A 13,966-nucleotide genomic window follows, 5' to 3' on the forward strand; every position below is an offset into this window, starting at 1 on the left:
AATATACACCCATATTCCAAGTCAAAGATAATATACACCCATATTCCAAGTCAAAGATGATATACACCCATATTCCAAGTCAAAGATGATATAAGCCCATATTCCAAGTCAAAGATGATATACACCCATATTCCAAGTCAAAGATGATATACACCCATATTCCAAGTCAAAGATGATATACACACATATTCCAAGTCAAAGATGATATACACACATATTCCAAGTCAAAGATGATATAAGCCCATATTCCAAGTCAAAGATGATATAAGCGCATATTCCAAGTCAGAGATGATATACACCCATATTCCAAGTCAAAGATGATATAAGCCCATATTCCAAGTCAAAGATGATATACACCCATATTCCAAGTCAAAGATGATATACACCCATATTCCAAGTCAAAGATGATATAAGCCCATATTCCAAGTCAAAGATGATATACACCCATATTCCAAGTCAAAGATGATATACACCCATATTCCAAGTCAAAGATGATATACACCCATATTCCAAGTCAAAGATGATATACACACATATTCCAAGTCAAAGATGATATAAGCCCATATTCCAAGTCAATGATGATATACACCCATATTCCAAGTCAAAGATGATATAAGCCCATATTCCAAGTCAAAGATGATATAAGCCCATATTCCAAGTCAAAGATGATATACACACATATTCCAAGTCAAAGATGATATAAGCCCATATTCCAAGTCAATGATGATATACACCCATATTCCAAGTCAAAGATGATATACACCCATATTCCAAGTCAAAGATGATATACACCCATATTCCAAGTCAAAGATGATATACACCCATATTCCAAGTCAAAGATGATATACACCCATATTCCAAGTCAAAGATGATATACACACATATTCCAAGTCAAAGATGATATAAGCCCATATTCCAAGTCAATGATGATATACACCCATATTCCAAGTCAAAGATGATATACACACATATTCCAAGTCAAAGATGATATACACCCATATTCCAAGTCAAAGATGATATAAGCCCATATTCCAAGTCAAAGATGATATAAGCCCATATTACAAGTCAAAGATAATATACACCCATATTCCAAGTCAAAGATGATATACACCCATATTCCAAGTCAAAGATGATATAAGCCCATATTCCAAGTCAAAGATGATATACACCCATATTCCAAGTCAAAGATGATACACACCCATATTCCAAGTCAAAGAAGGTATACACCCATATTCCAAGTCAAAGATGATATACACACATATTCCAAGTCAAAGATGATATACACCCATATTCCAAGTCAAAGATGATATACACCCATATTCCAAGTCGAAGATGATATACACCCATAGTCTGATTAAAATCTGATTAGAAATGCAGATTCCAATCAGATCCAAAATCATCTTGGTAACATGCATGCATCTAATTCCTTACTGAACCATCATCATACAAGTATAAATTCCAAGTTGGGTGAAAACTAGATCACACATATGGCCTCCTGAGTGAAAACAAGCTCAGCCAAAATCAGGTATCACTAGGATGGATCAAATTTATTTTCTAATCTGTCCAAGATCTTGGTCATACAAGCAATTATTTCAAAATTGATCAAGATACAATCATAAATGTGACCTGCATTTAAGTCAGTCAGAGCTAATATTACTTTATTAACATAATGGATCTCATTATCGAACTCATCCAAGATTTTGTACTAAGTCCGTATTTCAAGTCTAATGAAAGTCAGATCAGAACTATGATTATTTTAGCAGTGACAAGCCCTGCCAGTGTGTGAATCCTGCTCATTATAAACTTGTCCGCAATGTTCAAGATGCAACCATATTATCTATATAATAAAAATTGAAAAATAAATAGCTCAGCCAATCAGATGCAAGGCCATCTCATCATTTTGTGACTATCACTATCAAACTCAACGTAGATCTTAATGATACAACTATATATTCAAACTCGGGTCAGAAATATGACCTCCAATGTGGTAACAAGGTCAGCCAATCAGACGCAAGATCACCTCAGTGGTATCCATGGAACTCACTCATTACTGACATGTCAGAGATTTTAATAACATATGCCCATATTCAAAATTTTATTGAAATCAGATCTGAAATATGGACTCTCCACAGTGGTGCTGACCAACGGACAATGCATGACAGAGATAGGGATAATCTCCCTTGACTTTAAGGCCAGGTGATCTGAGAATGGACATTAAACCTCCAAAGATCAAGATGTTAGTGTTATGCAACTGAGATGTTACGATGATGCATGATCTCTATCACCAGTAAGACATGTCCTACTGCAAAATGCAAAGACCCAGATCTGCCATGTCATAATGCACCACGGGTCTCTGCTGTTTGCAGTTGGATTTGATTTGTAACTGAGTATGTTCAGCACAAGAAATAAGCGCATACTGGTAAAGTACATGTATATGCAAATACCTTTTCTTCAAAATGTGTAAAAATAAAGCTTTCCAATGGAAAACGTATTTGCATATCTTCATTTGCAAGCAGTCAGAAAATTTTGCTTGATATATGCATGTAGGTATAATAGTTCATTAGCACAACCATGGCTAAATATTACCAAGTTAACACTAAGCAGAAAAAATGGTGAATTACAAAAGTCCTATTGAAGACTGACCTTTCCAAATAAAAGTAACCATAAAGTCCTCTATGATTAAAGAGTTTTGCTTGATATCCAAGGTCAGCATTTTATAACTTAATCAAAAGATGCATCTCTCGCTTTTGTTAATTTGTAGCAAATTACATTCTCACAGTATTCCTTACAGTCTTTGGCTTTGTATTACAGCATTCCTTACAGTCTTTCCAGGGGCCGCGAGTGGCCGAGTGGTCTAAAGCGCTCACCGTTCCAGATCACTGCCATCTCACCTCTTTCTGCGTGGGTTCGAGTCCAAGGCTCGGCTAGCGTGGGTACGTGGGAAAGCCTGCCAGTAGCTTCTCATGGGTCGGTGGTTCTTCCCTGGGTTTTCCAGGGTTCTTCCTCCACCAGTTACACTGGCCGCGATGTATAGCCTATCTTGTGCTGAAAAATGGCGTTAAACCCTAGATCAACATCAACAACAGTCTTTCCATCAGATTATAGTTATGAGTATGTGGCTTTGTATTACAGCATTCCTTACAGTCTTTCCATCAGATTATAGTTATGAGTATGTGGCTTTGTATTACAGCATTCCTTACAGTCTTTCCATCAGATTATAGTTATGAGTATGTGGCTTTGTATTACAGCATTCCTTACAGTCTTTCCATCAGATTATAGTTATGAGTATGTGGCTTTGTATTACAGCATTCCTTACAGTCTTTCCATCAGATTATAGTTATGAATATGTGGCTTTGTATTACAGCATTCCTTACAGTCTTTCCATCAGATTATAGTTACGAATATGTGGCTTTGTATTACAGCATTCCTTACAGTCTTTCCATCAGATTATAGTTACGAGTATGTGGCTTTGTATTACAGCATTCCTTACAGTCTTTGCAGTGTTATGTTAGTTATTATTTCCTTTACGACCTAATTATGGCTTTCATTACTGACCTTGAAAACATCCCCACCCTATCGAGTGGATGGTAAAAGAGTATATGCCAACTCTGTGTTTAAGAGTCCTCTTTTCAGGCACTGGCTGGGCATGCATGACTCTGGTAATTACTGGCCAAGCGGTCTCAATGCACCATTGGTCAAGGTATGCGATCACAACTAAGTCTGCAGAAACCATTTTTGTTTCATCTGACTCATCATTAACATGGCCTCTTACCTTTAAACCTCAGAAATCTGACTCATCATTAACATGGCATCTAACCTTTAAACCTCAGAATCTGACTCATCATTAACATGGCCTCTTACCATTAAACCTCAGAAATCTGAATCATTAACATGGCCTCTTACCTTTAAAATTCAGAATCTGACTCGTCATTAACATGGCCTCTTACCTTTAAATTTCAGAATCTGACTCATCATTAACATGGCCTCTTACCTTTAAACCTCAGAATCTGACTCATCAATAACATGGCCTCTTACCTTTAAACCTCAGAATCTGACTCATCAATAACATGGCCTCTTACCTTTAAAATTCAGAATCTGACTCATCATTAACATGGCCTCTTACCATTAAACCTCAGAATCTGACTTATTATTAACATGGCCTCTTACCTTTAAATTTCAGAATCTGACTCGTCATTAACATGGCCTCTTACCATTAAACCTCAGAATCTGACTTATTATTAACATGGCCTCTTACCTTTAAAATTCAGAATCTGACTCATCATTAACATGGCCTCTTACCATTAAACCTCAGAATCTGACTTATTATTAACATGGCCTCTTACCTTTAAACCTCAGAATCTGACTCGTCAATAACATGGCCTCTTACCATTAAACCTCAGAAATCTGACTCATCATTAACATGGCCTCTTACCTTTAAACCTCTGAATATTTAGGTTTCTTTATTACCCTAAAGGTTTGATCAAGGACATTAGAATTTGCATGAAAATCAGACTGGTATCAGACAGACATCAGAATTTGCATGAAAACTAGACTGGTATCAGACGGACATTAGAATTTGCATGAAAACCAGACATATCAACAGATATCAGAATTTGCATGAAAACCAAACTGGTATCAGACAAACATCAGAATCTGCATGACAACCAGACTGGTATCAGACAGACATCAGAATTTGCACGAAAAGCAGACTGGTATCAGACAGACAGCAGCATCATAACATAATACATTTCATTGTATTGTCAGAATATAAAAATCAGTTTTCTTCATTCACTCTGTGACCTACTGACTCTATTCTTACTCAGTGTGCAAGCCATCCACAAACTTGTCAACTCTTCAATAACTGAAGTTTTGTGAGTAGCCATTCTTTTTATCAGTCTCAGTGACTTTGGGATATCATCTTTTGACCCCAAGTGCAAGCCAATCATAAAGTTCAGTCCAATTCTATAACATTAAACAAATGTTATTGTCCCAAAGCCACTCTACTTCTTTCATTCACTGTAACCTTTACCATTGCCATCTGGACTCCAAAATCTATGGTCTTCTTCCTTACAGCAGCACAAGATCGGCACTGTTTTCATCTGGAACCAACTAGTCCATATAACTTTTTATTTATGAGAAATAGCAATAACAATAATGTCAGATTATCACCATTTTCATTTAGTACCAGCTAGATATCATGATAAGTCTTCTTGTAAAACCCATCAGGAGTAGCAATAAAATCTTCAATAAGGTCAATGTGGCAGCCATATTGGATACGAGATTAGCAATTTTATTCAGGACCAACAATAAATCATACAAAGCGTTCTGGTAAAAAAAAATTTTTTATATGACTTTCCATTCATGGGAAGCAATAACAATATTGGGGGGGTGCTGATTTATTAGACTATAAAAATAAACTTTAACACTTCAATCTGTGGAAAACTGTCCATATGGGCTACCAAGTGTGTGAGATATTTCTAAAAATTTAGCCTGTGTGGTGTTCTAGAAGCAGTGCCATATGGTGAACATGTGGTGGTAGCAAGCATCCACAAAAAGATAAGCCATGTCCTGCAAAAGGGAAACAATGTAATTTCTGCAAAAAGAAAAACTATTTTGCTAAAATCTGTAGATCAAGACTTGAGGCCAAAATCAAAGTTAATGAAGTAGAAAGTCAACAAGACAAAGGTAATACATCTGAAAGCTCAGATGCAGAATACACCTTTGGCCTGCAAACCTGAGATAAAGTCAATTCTCTTAAACCAAAACAGGCTCATACAATAGTAGTAGATAGCACAGGAACAGGTGTTGACTGACACAGGATCAATAGAGGTGCTTATTGACACAGGATCAAGCTTTGATGTCATGGATGAACATACATATGCAAAGCTGAAACATAAGCCTAAACTGCAGAAAACACACACAAACGTATTTGCCTATGGATCAGTAACCAAATTACACAGAGATGGCAAATTTCAAGCCTTGACTGAGACTAAAGATAGGATCATGACAACTCCATTCCATGGAAATGGAAACCATGGAAACCAAAGAAAATTTTTAAAAGTCTACTGAGCTCTGAATTACATTTATAAATAATTCCAAGAATATGAGCCAAAGTGAAGAGCAAGTCTGAAGAACTGTGCAATAAATTAACAGATATATGGAAAGGAATCGAAAAATTAAAAGACTTATAGATATACCGGTACCTTCACACTGATGATATCGTAATTCAGCCCCAATGGCATATGCCATTTCACATTTGGTGAAAAAGATTTGGAAATACTTGAAAAAGACATTATCAAGAAGATAGATGGACCTACTCCCTGGGTATCTCCAACTGTGGTTGCATACTTGAAGAAGACATTATCAAGAATATAGATGGACCTACTCCCTGGGTATCTCCAATTGTGGTTGCACACTTGAAGAAAACATTATCAAGAAGATAGATATCTCCAATTGTGGTTGCATACTTGAAGAAAACATTATCAAGAAGATAGATGGACCTACTCCCTGGGTATCTCCAACTGTGGTTGCATATTTGAAGAAAACATTATCAAGAAGATAGATGGACCTACTTCCTGGGTATCTCCAATTGTAGTTGCATACTTGAAGAAGACATTATCAAGAAGATTGATGGACCTACTCCCTGGGTATCTCCAATTGTGGTTGCATACTTGAAGAAAACATTAACAAGAAGATAGATGGACCTACTCCCTGGGTATCTCCAATTGTGGTTGCATACTTGAAGAAAACATTATCAAGAAGATAGATGGACCTACTCCCTGGGTATCTCCAATTGTGGTTGCATACTTGAAGAAAACATTATCAAGAAGATAGATGGACCTACTCCCTGGGTATCTCCAATTGTGGTTGCACCCAAACTCAAGAACCTCGATGAAATCAGGATGTGTGTTGGCATGCACTTGCCCAGTGAAGCAGAACTATGTGAAAGATACACAACACCAACAATAGACAATCTTATAGGAGATCTCAATGGTGTATCCAATGGTTTCCACGCTTATCTAAATTCAGGTACCATCAACTGGAATTAGATGAAAAATCAAGAAACATTATAAGATTCTCAAGTCACTGGACTATATGAAGATAATGCCTCATTTCTGGAATATCATCTGCAGCAGACATTTCAAAATACTTTCTACAGCTCTGGAAGGACTACATGATGCTCAGACTATTAGTGATGACATTCTGGTATTTGGTCACACTCAGGAAGAACATGACAAAAATTGACAATCTACATTGATTATCATAAAGAAAAACAGTCTGTACTAAATAAACAGTCAACAAAGAAAAACTTGAGTTCTTAAGATACATTTTCAGCAAAGATGGAATTTCTCCAGATCCGAAGAAAGTGGAAGCAATTAAAAGTGCCAGTATTCCATCAAACATATCAGAAGTATGCAGATTTCTAGGCATGTAGAACAGTGGCATTCACAGACAGAATGTAAATAGTTTGGAGCTGTTAACACTTCCATCTGTTTGGTAAAAAATTTAAGCTAATCAGTGACCACAAGCACCTGGAAGTCGTTTTCAACAATCTAAACTCATATTCCCCGTCTAGAATTGAGAGATGGCAATTTTATTACAGGCCATTTCAAGGTAGTTTACAAGCTAGGTAAAACAAATGCAGCTATTACATTTCATGGCACCTCAAGGCTGGAATACTGTAAACATTCTGAAACTGCAAAAGCTTATGTTCAATTCATGTCTGTTAATGATGTACCCAAAGCTATGACCATTGAAGAAATTCAAACTTTTCTATAGTGGAACAGGACTTTTAACATGTTATCAAATCAATGGAGTCTGGAAATTTGAATCATTCATGCAAACAAAACAAAATCTTGGAAAACATTTCAAGCCACAGACATGAACTTCATTCTGGTCACAAAAGGTGTTGTCCTACTGTGTGAAATTAGTAGTACTGAAAGGACTGCATCACAGAGTAAGAGACAGCACATAAAGGCCATCAGGTGTTATGTATATTTAATTTCTATTGTTTGTTAGCTAATCATTTTTCTATTTAATTTGTATTTCGTTATATGCTGCAAAAATTTGTATAATGGACTTGACTTTGTTCAAAATCAGGTTCATTTTCAACTTCACCTTTATTATTGTTTTTTATTCTGTCAACAACTTATACATAACAAATGGTTTCCTTTGAGTATGGTTTAACTGTTCAGATTGTTATTTTGGCCTGAGTCAAGGATATTATTAGAAAAGATTTATTTTGCAATCATTAGGAACTTTCTAGAAGGTTATTTTCCATTAGGTAATTGTTTTTTTAAGTGCTACTTGTGACCTGAGGTCAAATAGAGGACTATATGATCTTGTTACTGGAAAAATGATTTACTTTTCTTTAAGATCTGAGCTGAATTAATTGTATTTTTGTTGTGTCCAGTATTTTATTTGGGCTGGAATTTCTTTTATTCAAATTAATTATTCACTGCAAACTGTAAATATAAAGTGCTCATCAAAATTAACATTCTTAGAGATAGAGACTTGAATTTATAGTGAAATTTAAAATAAGGATATATTGTTGGATAGTATTATTGTTATCAAACAAAAGACTCTTGGCATATTACCACTACAGGCATTGGTTTTCATTTGCATTTCCATTCAGAACTTCAATCATTAGGACTTGTGTCTGTAATTTTAAGATTACTGGGATTTAATTTGCAATATCGTTTTTAAAAAAATCATACTATTTCAGATTGTATTCTAGGGAAATAACTTGCTAATTTTACAAAGTATGTTGCTTCTCAATAATCTTTTTTAGGGGCCCTGATTGACCGCATGGTCTAAAGCGCTCTCCATTATAGATCAATGCCATCTCACCTCTGTCTGCACTGGTTCTAGTCTCGGATTCAGCCAGTGTGGGTATGTGATAAAGCTTGCCAGTAGCTTCTCATGGGTTGGTGGTTCTTTCCGGGGTTTTCCCAGGTTCTTCCTCCACCATTAATACTGGCCGCCACGTATAACCTATTGTGTGATGATAAATGATGTTAAACCCACAACAACAACATTCTTTTTTATTACTTATTTACGACCATGGAGTCATAATAATAGTCATGACAAAGCAACCTTTTCATAAAAAGTATGGTTTTCTGGAAATGACAGACTAGCATGGACTTCTGTGGCCCTCTTCCATCCGGAGAATGGGACTTATTGATGACTACTCAAAGTATCCAGTAGTTGAAATTATTTCCACATCTGAAAAAGCATCTCTTCAGAAGACCAAAAGTTGTAAAAATGAATAATGGACCTCCATTCAATGGACAGAGTTTACAAAGTCTGCAGGATACAGAGTATTTAAGAATAGGAAAATCACACCTTGATGGCCTCAAGCCAACAGCTAAGCAGAAAGGTTTAAGAGGAAAAGCAATGAAAGCAGCTAACATAGGACATGAAAGTTGGAACTAGACATGTACAACTACTTTCGCAATTACAGAGGTACATCTCATGAAATAATCAACAATCTTTTGCCAAAATGCTACTTGGATGAAAAATGAGAACTAAACTCCCAAGTATGCAAATCAAATCTGAGAACAACTAGGAAAACTTAGACTGCAAAAATGGAAAAGATGAACAGCTATCCAGATCAAACCAGAAAAGTAAGGAAGTCAAATTTCAAGTTTGGAGACAGCATTCTAGTTAAGCAAGACAAGTCATCAGTGTCAAACAACCCAAAACCAAATGAAATTGTCAACACAACAGGATCAATTATAACAGTGAGATGATCAATGATAACAGTGAGAAGAGAAGACCATCAGATTGCTAGAAATTTTTCATTTTTTTAAAAACAGTAAAGAACACTGGACAACAAATTTTTACAAAAGTCATGTTACTGAAATAAAATTAGTCAATTCTTATCAATTTTTATGTGCTGAACACGAATATGACAGTCAAATTGCAAAATTGGCTCTAGTTTTTTTGTAATCTGCAAGAAATTAATGTTTACATAACGAAATGCATTCCAATAGTAAAAGGTCAACTGTAATAGCCTACCTATAAAAAATCAAGTCATTGACTACATCTTAGATTTCTTCGCCTGTCTCTTGTACAGCTGTTCGGGAGCATCTCTGAGGAGTGTCCAGCAGTAGTCAGCCAGCATTGTAGTGGACCATTTTCCCTGGTATCTTTGTTCCATTGTTGCGATATCTTGATGAAAACGTTCGCCGTGTTCATCACTAACAATACCACAGTTGCTAGGAAAGAAATCCAAATGGGAATGAAGGAAGTGAATCTTTAGAGACATATTGCAGCCAAGTTTCTTATACTTCATCAACATGTCTTCTACTAGTTCCTTATAGTTTTCTGCCCTAACATTTCCGAGGAAGTTTGTAGAAACTAGGCGAAAAGCATTCCATGCTTGTTTCGCGTCACCTTCCAGCAAGTTGTTGAACCGGTCATCTTTGAAAAGCTCTCGAATCTGAGGACCCACAAAAACTCCCTCTTTAATCTTTGCTTCGCTGAGTCGAGGGAATTTTTCATGCAGGTATCGGAATGCTAGCAAAGTCCGGTCAATGGCTTTCACGAAGTTCTTCATCAAACCTAGTTTGATGTGAAGGGGTGGTAGCAAGATTTTCTGAGCCTCAACCAGAGCTGGGTGTTGGATATTCTTCTCTCCAATGGCTACATTCTGCCTGTGAGTCCATTCCTTCCTCATGTAGTGCATTTCCCTTGCTCGGCTATCCCACTCGCATAAGAAACACATGTATTTTGTATATCCTTGCTGCAGTCCCATTAAAAGGGCAACTACCTTCAAATCACCACAGAGGTGCCAGCTGTACTTGTTATACTCAATGGAATTCAGTAGCTGCCTTAAGTTATCGTATGTCTCTTTCATGTGGACAGCATACGCTACTGGAATAGATGGAAGAATGTTTCCATTGTGCAAAAGCACAGCCTTGAGACTCAGTTTCGAAGAGTCCACAAATAGTCTCCATTCTTGTGGGTCATGAGTGATTTTTAAAGCATTCATGAGGCCCTCAATATCGGAACAGAATATCAGATTACTTTCCTTTCTGAAGAAAGGCTCCAATTGCTGGTGGCGCTTTCGATATGCAGTAATTGTGACATCTTCTTCTAGAAGATTCCATTGTTGGAGTCTTGATCCTAGCAATTCTGCCTTGTTCTTTGATAAGTCCAAATCACGAATCAGGTCATTTAGTTCTTCCTGTGTTATTCTGTGTGGGGTTGATGATGCACCACAGTGAAAATCTGGATCACTGCATGCTGATGGACCAGGAGAAGAACAGGTCGACTCACCTTTGTCTTCGTCAGATGAATCAAGAGAATATTCTGCTGGAGGTTCTGGAATAGGAAGTCCCTCACCATGTGGAACTGGTCTCAATGCAGACGGAATGTTTGGGTAGACTATTCTCGACTTCTTTCGCTTCGTTATTCCGCCGGAAAGAGGAGGAACCAAGCAGAAGTAACAGTCATTTAGGTGGTTGCTTGGCTCTCTCCACACCATTGGGACTGCAAACGGCATTGATGACCTTTTGCAATTCAACCACTGTGAAAGCTGTGTTGTACATGTAGCACAGCATATATGCGGAGCCCAAGGCTTGTCTTGGTCACCAACCTTGCATCCGAAGTAAAGATGATATGCCTTCTTCACTTGAGAATTGATACTTTTCTTCTGGTTGGCAAATGTCACTTCCCCACAAATATAGCAAAAATTGTCCGCGGTATTAACACACTTTCGAGGCATTGCTGTTCTTTATTGTATGTAAATGGATAAAATAATAAGTTTTATGTAACAGTAGCTTGAACTGTCTCGCACAACGTCTAAAATATTTTAAATGCTGAACCTATCTGATTGGGCTTTATATAGTACACTGCTTACGTCAGCTTCAGCAGCCGCCTGGCATTAGTATAATAGGCCTACACATGTATAGTACACTGCTGACGTCAACTTACTTCAGCAGCCGCATGGCATTAGTATTGCATTGCATCAGAAAATGATGCAATCAACTGTGGATGATGTGAGCATGATGGTATTATGCAATGTTACATCATTATTCCGGATGTTGCTGCAGTCCTACTGGAGAAATTTACACAGTGAAACATAGAAAATGAGGTATATGAATATCTTCAAAACGAGAGCCAATACAAATTTTTCACGGTTATATTCGTGTTCGGCACACCAAAATACTACAGATTAGGGCCTTTTCAAGTCAGTAATGATTTCACTGTTGACCAGTGGAATTAGTGCCATATTTTACCATCCAACAACCAGACATAGGATACAATAAATCTAAGGAAGGGTGGAGATGCATGTAACACATATTCAACAACAGCCTTCATGTTAAGATCAGTGCCATCAGAAAACCAGATTCCCAGAATAATGCAAAACTTACAGAACCTTTACCACATACATTGTGTTGTTCAGAAGTTTTATTCGTAAAAGTGTAGTAGGTTGTAACTGTAAACTGTTGTGTAGATCAAGATAGTTAATAACAAAAACACATGTATTTCTTCAAATAAAAATTCATTTTAACAAGGTAAATTGGAACTCCACCATCAGATACCCAGAACATTATTAGGGCTAAACAGCAGAACTGTAAACCTACTTTACCCAGTTCTAAGTTGACCATTTTTGTACAATATCAGAAATCAAGATGCAAAGTGACTATTTTCATGAATTTCTCTGAGTAGAAAATGTTATTATGGTCATTCTAATCACAAAGAACTGATTTTCAATTTAAAAATAACATAACTTTTAAGTCTCAAAGAAAAGGAGTGTACTAGGAGCAGTGCTATATGGTAATACAGACTTTCCCCACTGCTGAATCAGCAACTTAAGAGACCTGGGACAAGGTTGATGTATAGGGTCAATAGTGGCCTTTGAAAGGTGCAAAAAAGTGTGATCAAACCAAACCCGCAAGCTAGGAAGGCCCCACAATTGTGGAATTTATTTAAAAATGATTATAAATAAAACAGATTATTTAAAAATAAATTTGATTTTAAAACCTGTATTGTTCAATGAATATTTCACAGAATTTCTTCAGTGATATAGAATTGAGATTTTTGGCGCCTATTGTCCTGATTTCACACCGGGCCCGCACATCCCTAAAACCACCACAGAGTGCTAGATGTAGGTCTAGCAAGTGACTTAGTTATAGTATTCATGCCAAGAAACAAACGTGTGTCTGGAGAAACGGGCATTTTCCTCTCATTACAAAACCAAAACATTCACTCTGGTTCCCCCGTCAATCAAAAGGATAGACGTCTAACATCATACATTGTAAGACTAAGGAAGCTTGGACTACTAAGTCCAATATCTTATTTTTGCACTACTGAACGTTACACTCTGTCCATATAATTTAAATCGTAATCGAAAGGAGACGACATGCAGCAGGTACGTCATGAAAATCCACCGACTGCATAAACATGTATTACCTGCAATATTTTCCAAAACCAGCAGGACCAACTTTCTACGTCATCGGGCTATTGTAAACAGTAAACAAATGTGCCTATATTTGCGTATAATGTACATGTTTATGAAGACTGGGATTCGCTTGATTATTTAACAATTCACACAGAAAATCATAAGATTACTATAACTTACCTGTTGATGCCTTCTAGCTGTCTGGGCGGTTTCAAAATAAGCGCTGTCTTATTTTTAGCACTGTGGCGCACTCAATTTGTCTTTTCAGCTAATTCTAACGTTCCAATGTGGATAATCAACACACGGTTCGGGTTGTATTCAAATCATTCTGACTTCTATTAATAAAACAGACTTGCAAACGTTATGTAAGCTGCGAATTAGCGGCACGTTATTTGACCCCGAGTCACCAGACCGGTTATGTAAATTTTAGCAAAACAGGTTATATAGTACAGCGCAAAATTTTCTGTTGCTGTCTCTTTTAAAGTTGAATTAGGTTGAATGTTGAAAACTGAAATATATCTGAGCACATATTTGATTGCTAGCAACAACGTAAAC

General features: G+C 36.8%; 1 long non-coding RNA gene across 4 annotated transcripts in view; it reads right to left on the reverse strand.

Moving 5' to 3' along the window:
- LOC149808434 (uncharacterized) overlaps positions 1-13,753 on the reverse strand; it is a 51,854-nt gene extending 38,101 nt beyond the window's left edge. For 2 of the 4 annotated variants that reach the window (XR_016424993.1, XR_016424995.1), the window contains exon 1: positions 13,592-13,753. This is a non-coding gene — a long non-coding RNA (uncharacterized LOC149808434). Of the gene's footprint in view, positions 1-6,840; positions 7,040-13,422; positions 13,482-13,591 lie in introns of those variants that run through there. The other 2 variants (XR_016424997.1, XR_016424998.1) reach the window with 2 other exon arrangements.
- Between the last annotated feature and the right edge of the window lie 213 nt (positions 13,754-13,966).

Source organism: Sinohyriopsis cumingii, chromosome 1 (assembly GCF_028554795.1).
Source record: "Sinohyriopsis cumingii isolate HCF-2022 chromosome 1, ASM2855479v2, whole genome shotgun sequence".
Taxonomy (NCBI): domain Eukaryota; kingdom Metazoa; phylum Mollusca; class Bivalvia; order Unionida; family Unionidae; genus Sinohyriopsis; species Sinohyriopsis cumingii.